This window comes from Crocodylus siamensis, chromosome 5 (assembly GCF_052110815.1).
Source record: "Crocodylus siamensis isolate JL-2025a chromosome 5, ASM5211081v1, whole genome shotgun sequence".
Taxonomy (NCBI): Eukaryota; Metazoa; Chordata; order Crocodylia; family Crocodylidae; genus Crocodylus; species Crocodylus siamensis.
Window position 1 is genome coordinate 82292665 of NC_143399.1, and position 11945 is coordinate 82304609.

Here is an 11945-nt window from a genome sequence, read left to right on the forward strand (position 1 = left end):
ACTTGAGCTGGGGTAAGCTAATCCCAACATCACTATCTACACATGTGTTTAAGCACAGTAATTTACTCTGCTCTTGGATAGCACCTGCCTCTGACAAAACAATGCAATAGCACTATAAATGAGTGTATACTGGCCCAGTCACTACATACATACAGACAGTGATGCTTTACTGTGCAGTAAATTGGTCTACTGCACAATAAAGTGCATGCTCACATACCAAAATGATTGGCCCTTATTGCACTAGAACATGTGTAAATGGGAGATGGGAGCAGACTTATCAAAGGTATTTTACTGTACAGAACAATTGAAGTTGCAAGTGTGGATTTCTAAACAGAAAACATGGGATTTCTAAACAGAAAACATGTGATTGCGACTTAACTCTTGACAAAAAAGCCCTAGATAAATTATTCAAATTTATCTGAAACCTCATTCACTATTCACACTTCATCTCCACTTCCACAGATATTTTAGAAATACTCACTAGCAGCCAATTTCTAAATCCTTGTCAGTGCATTACCAATCCATTAGCAGTTCACATTTACAAAAGACTTCCATTCAGAACTAGTGTCTCTCTCTAGACAATAAGCTGACAATTCAAGCTCTGACAATTGCATTTGAATTTGTGCCATATTAGGAAGCACTGGGTAGTTTTTGCCTATTTTTTACCTCAATTCACTAGAACTAACCAGCTCACCTGAATCATTTAATTCACTATATGGAATTCAGTTTAGAACAGTAAAAAAGTAGTTTGGTTCAAGTCTTTTGCCTTTTTTGTAATAATAAAATGTATTATTGCAGAACAGCCATACAAAAAGACAAATCCATTTGAATACATATCTTTAAAATCCAGAAGCTGAAGTTGCTTCCAGATAGGGCAGCTGTGAATGCTGCATTTGTCACTGAATAGAACGTCTGCTTGTTTTGACAAGTTATCTTTTGTTTCAGCAGTGTCTCCATGACGTGGGCTCTTCATAGCAGTCAGTCTACCTGCAGCAGTCAGTACCTAATTACCTCCAAAAAAAAGCTAGTCCTGGCTTCTTAGCATACTAATCATGTACCATGGTGCCACAAGAGAAGTGTCATGGCTACAGCAGGCAAAGTTTTTGGAGCAAAACCCATTTTAAATTGAAATGTAAGCCTATAGCTGGCATTGGCTGATATATTTGTTACACAAGCAGACTAGAGCCCAGTGCAACACACTGTAAATGACCTTCCATCCAACAATCATACTGTAACAAGAGTTTCCATATTTTGGAGTGGCCTCTCTTTTCATGGTTCTATTTTGAGCTGTTTGAACTAGAATGTACCATTCTTGCATCCTGTAAGTATTTACCTCTCTGCAGAAGCAGCCCGATCCACTTCACCTCTTGTGATAGAATGATTCTATGCTTCCTGGTTTTAAGAGGTCCTGTGCATCTCTGATCCCAAATGAATTCAATGGGAGATAACGAGTGCTGTTCAGGACCTCTGAAAACCAGGCGGTAGGTATCAGGTTAGGCAGCCAAAGTTAGTGGGCATTTTCTTGTGTAGCCACTAAGTCTTGTTTATTTGTTAAATGCAAACTCCTTCTCTGATGTGTCAGCCTGTTGAAGCAGCATTGTAGTACTGTGGGTAACTAACCATTCTACATGGCTGTGTGCAGACTACAAACTCTTGTGTATTTGACAGTCCCTGTGTGACAGACCCTTTTGGTCTGAATCTTTCCATGTTTGGTCATGACAGAAAAGCAGTTTTTAAAAAAAAGCAAGTTTGTGTTAAATTTATATAACTATTTGAGTTAAGGTTTGAGAGCAGAAAAACCTGTTTTTATAAGTTGAAAATTTAGATACTGAATAACTCAAACAGCTGAACTTTTAAAGCATCATGCTTTAAGTGTACATCTGACAGATGGTGTCTAAATATGGGGAGAAGTTTAAATAACAAAGTTATAAAATACTTTAAAATGAGATTTTTCATCTACCGCAAAGTAAAAAAAAGTATGCTGTCCAGTCCTGATCTCCACTTGTTAATTGTTTGTGCACAGTCAACTACAGAAACAGGTTCCTCAGGTACATAATTGTTTCTTTTAGTACTGAATGACATAAAGAAGTCCAGCTCTGTATTACTATTAGATAGCCATTATATCTACAGATTAGATAGTTTGTAACATATGATGTAATGAAACTCACTTTTACAATTCCCTTGTGCAGCAGTTAGGATTTTTTTTTTAACATTAACTGTCTATGAAACACCCAAGTTAAAACTTTTAAAAAAAGAAGACATTACATTTAATTAACATTAATTCACCCATCTGTATGTACATGTATGCTGTAACATTTTTTGCTTATTATTAACCAGCTACATGTATACCTTACTACATGCAGTGTCACAGAATGTAAGATGAGGGAGTTGATGATTGCAATGCAAATCTTAACATTGCTATTTCCTGACCACTTTGAAGTTAAGTTTTCAGACATCATATTAAGGGGTTTTTTGCATTTGTTGGGAAATTGGTTTATAGCCCTGCATGTGTGACAGATTTAGAGCTGCCTGTAATAATTTATTAATACTGTTCCTTGTTCAAGTTATGATGCTGTGTGCAATATGCATATAATGTATTAATTCACTGGCAAGATTGTCAGGTAATGTGTAATGAGGGAGAAATTAATCCTGATTTACCCTCTCTGCAAACATTCGATGGACAACATGGAGAAGATTTTTTTTATGTGCAGTCTGAATCCCTACTAGGCTTGTTAAATAGGTTTTACCCCTCTTCAGTTACTGGGCAGGTTTACATGAGATGCTTTACTGTGCAGTAAACTAACACACTGTGCAGTAAAGCATCACCATCTACATATGTGGGATATTTACAGCACAGTAAATTAGACTACTGTACCATTAGCTAATACTTGTAAATAAAGGTACTAAATTAACTGCACAGTAGTTACTGTGTAGATGCTGACTGGGAGCAAATTTGCTCCCAGTCATCCTAGGCAGTAGGAGGCCACAGGGGAAAGGGAGCTCTCTGTCCTTGGTCCTGGAATCAGCACTGGGGCTGCGGAGTTCTCTGCCCCCTGTCCCAGCTCCCAGCATGGAGCTGGTAGCTCTGGAGGTTGAGTGGGGGCTGGGAACCCAGCCCCTGCCCACCCTCTGAAGCAGCTCTGTGCAGCAGGGACCTGGCTGCTTTGGGAGGTAGGCAAGGGTGGTTCTCAGCCCCTGCCCATGCCCTGAAGCAGCCAGCTCCCTGCTGAGGAGGGCAGCTGCCAGTGAGCCCTGTGCCCACCCCTCACCCAGCAGGAGGCTCACCAGCAGCTGCTCCACACCCAGGATAGCTCCCATCTGGCAGCTGTGTATCCTGATTGGGCATGGGGCCCTGAGAGCTCTGCCTGCTGCAGTTAGCAGAACTCTTCTGACCCCATGTCTATTGGGAATGGCTCCATGCCCTGTGCCAGCCCCCTGCACTGGGCTGCTCCCGTTGGGAGCAAATATGCTCCCAGGGAAGGCTTACTGTGCAGTGTTTTACTGTGCAGTAAGCCTAGTGTGAATTAATAGCATGTGTAGATGTGCCCACAGATTTTGATAGGTAAGCAGAGGTAAAGCCCTGAGCCCTCTCTGAGAGTGGAAGAATCAGCGATTAATGACTAAGGACTTGACACCAAAATGGGTTACACTTAGACCATAAATGGGGCAGAGATACAGCTGAGCCTGAAATGTGACACACTAGTTGAAACCAAAAACATTCTTTTAAGAAGACGGTGTTTGTACCTGCCAACAGATTTGGCTAGGACAATCTTAGACAATTAAACATCTGTCCTAGGCAAATGTTTCCCAGACATATATGGAAACCTCTCCTTTGCTAAAGGCTGAGTAGCTTTTCTCTGTGACTTCCCCTCCTGTCCAGCTGTCTTGTACAGCTCTTCTCACATTTACTTGGTCCCCAAGAAAGCTGGAACAAACAAACCTTTCTTCCCCACCCTTGCTTCAATCCAGCACCTCCCAGGTCATCAGGTTTGCATAGACCCTTCCCAGGTCACCAGACATGAGAGCTCTGAATGCTTTAGAATTTTTTCTAGAAGTGTTAAGTACCATTATGAAGGTTGCTGACACCAAACTGGGACATTGGGACATGTGAATTAGATGAGAATTTTCCTCTTTCAATATATGCTTATGCAGGTCAAAATAGCTTTTGACCAGTGAAAATGCTATGAAGGGACTGGAATGCTAGAACATAGCAAACAAGCTTGGCAACTAGTGTGCATCCCTACACTCAGGTATTAGACAGTACAGTCAATCCACCATGAATTTAGGGTCTTATTTAATTTGACAGCACACATAGCCATTTCATTCATAATGACATAAAAAATGTCCTTTAAAGACACTGTTTCTGGTGAACACACAATAATTAAAATGAGATATTTATTTAAAATGTAATTAATTATATCTCATAAGTCTAATTTAAACATATTTTGCAGTGTGATTATTCTCACTGTGCACTTTTATGGTCAATTGCTACAATACAGTTAGTGTTATTTGTTAGCTTTTTTTTGCCTACTAAAATAAAATGATATGACTGCCAAATACATAAGGTATTCATGAGTGAGCTAAAATCTGATTTCACCTTCATTCATGTAAATTTCTAGCACCTCTGTCTTCTTTTATATTAATCTGGATTTATACTGGTGTAACTGAAATGAGAATCAAGCCAATAGGTTTCCAATTTGTAGTTGTATTACTATATGCTTTGTTGTCAAGCGCCCTCGTAGGATGACAATGATAGATTGCACTGTCAGACAGGAAACTGAAGGTTGAAAGAACCCAAATTCCCAGACTTGTGAGGCTGCCTGCATCAAATAAATGGCAAAGCACTAATGGAGAGATTACCTGTTCATTATTTATAGATGCATTCATATCAGGGAAATTACTGTACAAGAAGACTTTGATAACCAAAATAATAGTCACAGCAAACGCAAATAAGTTCCCTTGCTGTAGCACAGTCTAACTTATCTAGGAAGGAAGCTGCTGTAAAACTGGAAAGAGTTTTTAGTACAATTCTGTATTGAGGTCTATATTTTAATTTTGCCACCCGCAGCATGTAAAAAGTAGGTGAACCTAATTTAAAATAAAAGTATACAGTCACACTGTAATTGCAATCTCAGTCAAAGCCCTAACACTGCTGTTGTACAAAGCAGTAAAAGTTTGGCAAATAAGGTCTGCTTACTGCTATATGTCAGAAAATAGGAGCAACACTGTCAGGCTCAATAATGTAGGGCAGGGTTGTCAAACGCATGGCCTCAGGACTGGATATGGCCCACAGAGCCATTTCACCCAGCCAGTGGGGCTCCCAGAGGGGCTGGGAATTCAGGAGTGGAGTGAGCAAAAATAGGATTGCTGCCACATTGCCTGCTACAGAGCCTCAGTGGGACACATGTTGGTGGTGGGGGCTTCATTAATCTCCAGACTGTTTATGCTGCTGCCTTGCCTTGCAGCCTCTACTGTTTCTCATCCTCCTGCCACTGCTTACCCACTGCTGCTGCATCCAGATCCAACCTGGGAAGTGCCTTGTGGTCCAGATCTGGGTTACAAGAAGTTCCATGGTATGTCTGACCTGAGGGTGTGTATGAGTAGACATCCCTGATCTTGGGGAAAATAACCCTCAGGAAGTCCCATTTAGAGAGCCAACTAAGTATTGTCAGAAGGTATCAACTAAGTTTCAGAGTCATTCTTCACATTTATCACTTCTGAGTCTCTTGAGTCTTTCCTTACAGAGGAAACATGCATATTTTATTTGGATCAGCAATTTTGTAACCACGGTTTAGAAGCTGTATTCCTTTGTACTGCCATACTACAGATGTACCACTATGCACTGAGAGAGCTGTGACAGAATAAGCTGCCCTGACTGTGAAGTAGCGCCTCCTGATATCTAACCTAAACCTACCCTCTGCCAGCTTGTGACCGTTATTCCTGGTCACTCCTGGTGGTGCTCGGGGGAACAGTGACTCCCCCAATGCCTGCTGATCCCCCCTGACTAGTTTATAACAGGCCACAAGATTTTTGCTCAGCCTTCTCTTTTGGAGGCTGAACAGGTTCAGATCCCGTAGCCTCTTCTCATAGGGCCTGCCCTGTTGTCCCCTGATCATACGAGTGGCCCTCCTCTGGACCCTCTCCATGCTGTCTACATCCCTCTTGAAGTGTGGCGCCCAGACCTGGACTCAATACTCCAGCTGCAGCCTGACCAGTGCCGCATAGAGGGGGAGGATTACCTCTTTGGACCTGCTCGAGATGCATCTGTGGATGCATGACAAAGTGCGGTTGGCCTTCCTGACTGCCTCCCCACACTGCTGGCCCATGTTCATCTTGGAGTCAATGATGACCCCCAGATCCCTTTCTGCCTCCGTGCTGATAAGAGGGGAGTTCCCTAACCTGTAGGTATGGTGCCGATTGTTCCTCCCAAGGTGCATCACCTTGCGCTTGTCTGTGTTGAATCCCATCCTATTCTCATCCACCCACCCTTGTAACCTGTCTAGGTCTGATTGTAGCCTGTTGCATCCTTCTAGTGTGCCCATGTCCCCCCACATCTTAGTGTCAACAGCAAATTTGAACAGGGTGCTTTTTACCCCCTCGTCCAAATCACTGATGAAGATGTTGAACAGCGCGGGCCCGAGGACCGAGCCCTGCGGAACCCCACTGCCCACGTCCTTTCAGGTTGAGAAGGACCCATCCACTACCACCCTCTGGGTGCGGCCCTCCAGCCAGTTGGCGACCTATTTGACTGTGTGGGTGTCTACACCACAGCCTCCCAGTTTCTTAATGAGAACGGGGTGAGAGACAGTGTCAAAAGCCTTCCGGAAGTCCAGGAACACTATATCCACTACTACCTCTGCATCTAATGATCTGATCATAAAAGGCCACCACGTTGGTCTGACAGGACCTGCCACTGATGAACCCGTGTTGGTTGCCCCTAAGCATGCAGTCCCCTGCTGGCCCCTCCTGGATGTGTGCCAGCATAATTTTCTTGAACAGCTTGCCTAGGATCGAGGTAAGACTAACTGGCCTATAGTTTCCCGGGTCCTCCTTCCTGCCTTTTTTGAAGATGGGGACCACGTTGGCCCTCTTCCAGTCCTCCGGTACCTCACCAGAGCACCACGAGTGCTCATAAAGTTGTGCCAGGGGACTTGCAATGACCTCAGCCAGTTCCTTTAGAACTCTAGGGTGCAGATCATCCAGGCCAGCTGACTTGAATATGTCCAACCCCTCCAGAAGCTCCCTAACTAAATCCTCGCTAACCCGTGGCCCAGGTGTGCCTCCCCCAGGGCCCGAGGGGGGCCCAGCAGGGAGGTGGCTGTTCTGGTCCCTACTTAGGAAGACAGAGGCAAAGAAATCGTTAAACATGTTAGCTTTGTCATCTGGTGTGACAACCAAGTTTCCCATGGCACCCTGCAAGGGCCCCACATTACCCGGGACCTTCTTTTTACCCCCTACATATTTAAAAAAGGACTTCTTATTGTCCTTCATCTGGGAAGCTAGTCCCAGTTCCATCTCTGCCTTGGCCTTCCTAACTACCCTCCTACATCCCCGAGCAACTACAGAATAGTCCTCCCCGGTGATGACCCCTTCTTCCATTGGGTGTAAGCTTCCTTTTCAGCAAGGAGACATTCCCGGATGCTTTTGGTGAGCCACGGAGGCTTGTGTGCTCTCCTGCTCCCTTTGACCCTCGTTGGGATTACCTTCCTTTGGGCTTGGAGGATGGTCTCTTTAAGGAGCGACCACTCTTCTTGGACACCTGGCTCCCCTCCCCTCCGGGACCTCAGCGCTTCTCCAACTATCCTCCTTAGCTCATTGAAGTCTGCCCTCCTAAAATCTAGGGCCGCTGCCTTACTGCATGCCTTTGCCACCTTGCGCTGGATGGTGAATTCCAGCAGGCGATGATCGCTGTCGCCCAGGTGGTCAAGCACCCGGAGCCCCCTTACCAGGTCATCACCCGTGGCCAGCACTAGGTCCAACAAGGCATCACCCCTGGTGGGGCTGTGCACCTTCCTGAGCATTCAGACCTGGCTGACTGTTCTTCCCAGCAGATGTCTGGGAAGTTCAGGTCCCCCATGACTACCACATCCTTAGCCTTCACTACCTCTGTGAGCTGACCCAAGAATTCCTGGTCAAGCTCTTCTCCCTGGTTGGGAGGTCTGTAGTAGACTCCCACCGTTAAGTCCCTTTCCCCTTGACTGCCTTGTACTCTAACCCAAAGCACTTCAGAGTGCCCCTCCCCTGACTCCTTGCTAATTAACGAGGATGTTAATCCTAGTCCCTGCTGCCTTATAGGTACTCCCTGGTTAGAGAAAGGCTAAAGGATATCTGGACAGAAATGCACCCCCGCTGAGGCATTAGGCAGTCAGCAGCATTTTTTATAGAATCATAGAAAATTAGGGCTGGAAGAGACCTCAGGACCTTAGGGCTGGAAGGGATCTCTAGTCTAGTACTAGTTTCTCAACCTGTGGGGGACAACCCAAAAGTGGGTGGCAAGAATATATGAAAGGGTGGCAAACAAATTGTAAAAATGAAGAAAAATGTGGCTTTTTCCCTTTCAAGCTGGCAAAGTTCCAGGCTGCAAGGGCCTGCTTGTCTCCCCACCCACCCGTCTCACACACCCACCCCCGCCTCACACACAGGGGGTGGTTGGGGAAAGTGGGTTGGGAGTGAAGAACACTGGGTCAGGACTGGCTATCCATGTTTACAAATGAGTTCTGGTATAAAAAACATTGAGGACCGCTGATCTAGTCCTACCCCTAGCTCAAAGCAGAACCATCCCCAACTAGGGCTTTGTCGAGCTAGGCCTTAAAAACCTCTAAGGATGGAGATTCCACCACCTCTCTAGGTAACCTGTTCCAGTGCTTCACCACCCTCCTAGAGAGAGAGTTCTTCTTAATATCCAGCCTAAATCTCTCTTGCTGTAACTTGAGACCATTGCTCTGTCATCTGTCACCACTGAGAACACTCTAGCTCCATCCTCTTCATAACCACCCTTCAGGTAGTTAAAGGCTGGTATCAAATCCACTCTCAGTCATCTCTTCTCCAGATGAAATGAATCGTTCTCATAGCCTCTCATAAGTCATGTGCCCCAGGCTCTGAACCATTTTGTTACTCTCTGCTGGACTGTTTCCAACTTGTCCACATCCTTTCTATGGTGGGGGGCCCAAAACTGGACACAGTACTCCAGATGCGGTCTCACCAGTGCAGAATAGAGGGGAATAATTACTTCTCTCAATCTGCTGGCAATGCTTCTACTAATGCAGCCCAGTATGCTATTAGCCTTCTTGGCAACAAGGGCACACTGCTGACTCATATCCATATTACTGTCCACTGTAACCTCCAGGTCCTTTTTGCAAAGCTGCTGCTTAGCCAGTTGGTCCCAAGCTTGTAGCAGTGCTTGGACTCTGCACCTGTCCTTGTTGAACCTCATGAGATTTCTTTTGGCCCAATCCTACAATTTGTTTAGTTCACTCTGAATTTTAACTCTACCCTCCAGCATATCTACTACACCCCCAAACCTGGTGTCATTGGCAAACTTGCTTAGGGTGCAATCCATCCCATATTCCAGATTATTAATGAAGATATTGAACAAAAGTGGCCCCAGGACAAATCCCTGGGGTACTCCACTTGAAAGTCTTATGTTTTAATAGATTGGGATTGGGATTGGGATCAGATAGCCCCAGATCACAGGGATACTGCCCCTGGCCCTGCCCCTGCCCCAGGAGGGAAGCTCCAGCTCATGGGGACCCTGATCTGCCCCTCTCCCTTGCTCCCTCTCTCACCTCCCCTAGCCCTCCCTCCCAAACCGCTCTGTGCATCTGTGAGTTGTGTCTACATGGGCATGACTATTAGGGTTTAGGAAATGAACTCAACAATACAAGTCCTACTCTCCACAGTTTTTTCATGTGCAGCAGCACACATGTAGGTGAAGACCTGGCTGGCTGGGGCACGAGGGTACTTCAGTGCAGAGGCTGCACTACCTGCTGGCTAACCTCACATTTAAGCACCCTCATGCCCCAGACAGTCTCTCTGCAGCATACTGAGCCCAGTCAGAGCAACCCAGAGCTGGCAGGCTGACCCCTGGGGCCCCCCACCAGCCAGGGCTACTCTATCCACACTTCACATGCTATACACAAATAAAATCCACAGCTGCTTACTCCAGAGTTAATTACTCCAGGGTGCATGTTCAAACAGCATGTCTGGGAGCAAAAAATTCCAAAGTAATAATCTCCAGAGTTCATGATCGGCGCGTGCCCCCAGCAGTGGGGGGGGCACAGCAGCAGCAGAGCACAGCAGCAATAAGCAGAGGAGCACTGTTGGCGGTGGGTGGGGGTGGCAACTGCTGACCAAGGGTTGGCGACCACCCACAGCTGCCACCAGCAGTGGTGGCAGCAGCCAGCAGGGATCAAGGACCACCCGCAGATGCCGCTGGTGGTCTCAACAGTGGGGTGGCAAGCAGCAACTGCCTGCAGGTGCCGCCAACAGTGTCAGCAGCGCCTTTTTGCAAGGGGTGCACCACCACACACTGAGGGTGCATGTGCACCCATGTACACCCCCTATGCCTCGCCTCTGCCAGAGTTTATTCATGTAAACTAATTGCATGTGTAGATGCACCATCTAAGTACCTGAAAAGCTCTGTATCTGGAAACCACACAGTCTTAAACCTTAAGCACCTCCATACATAGGCCCTCAAGCCCTAGAGCATTGGTTGTTGACCAATTTTTGCTGAGGATTACTTATGTGAGGGTTGAATTTGATTGGTATTTGACTGCTGATGGCACTTTGACAGTAGAGCAAATACCATTGGTTCAGCAATGCAAATTTGTGCTACTGCTCTCTTCCGGGCCATTAATAACATTGTTGAAAGTTAAATGTCTAAGTCATAAGACTTTTCAGAACCTTGGATTTTAAATTTCTCTGCTTCAATTACATTTTGACTCAGTTTGAAGAGAAAATTTGCAAGTGCCTGAAACTCACAGCAGCCAGAAACTGTGGTGTGACCAAAGTAAAATAGTTTAGCACAACCAAGAGCTACCTAGGTAGAAAATGGAATTTGCTGTTCAGGAGTTCTGGTGAGATTTGACCAGTGCTCTAGAGAGCTTTTTCCTAGCAAATCATTTAAGATAATGCTGCTGATGACTCAAAACTCTGAATAAAGGCAAACAAAAATCATTTTAAAAACATTATTTTCTCAGGAGGACATGTGAAAAGAGAGCTTCTTATTCATAGGTTTTTCTCTGTCATCTCTGTTACTGATATATATGAAATCAAAATATTCCCTTGATAATGTATTAGCTACTTACTAACAAATGGATTTGGTTTTCTTTTTAATGCTGTGGAGGCAGAGAAAAGTCTGTCCAGTTTATTTTACAGTCTGCATTGTTTTGGTTTTATCATTCCAGGAGTAATTGTCTGGTTTCCTTACAACTTTTTACTGATATGTTTGGTATAGCTAATCAACTTGTCTTTTCCTTTTCATGCTGTATCCTCATCAGCTCTGAATATGAAAGAGATGGCCTTTGCCTGCACTCTGTCATACCTTGTCCCTCTGTGATCCCCAGAGATTCATGAAGGGAAGGAGCATGATTATCTAACCTATTAGTTTACAAGTCAAGGTCTGATACCACGTGGGTCTGTTTACTCTTCCATATGATATATACAGCTCTTTGTTGGACCTAGATCTCAGGTTGACTCTTAGGGCCTTGACACATGGTACATTATAGGCACGACTTAGGTATTGATCATGTTATAAATAGTAACCCTGGCGCATGTTAAAACCAATTTATGGCATGATAATATAGCAAATAAGCCACAATGTTGTTCCTCATTTAATATATAACATCTTTGTGGCTTTTTTGGTATCACATCTTTAACTTGAACATGTGGCATGTTGGGGCAGACCCATGACAGCTCCTGATGCTCAGCTCTGCATCGAGACCTAT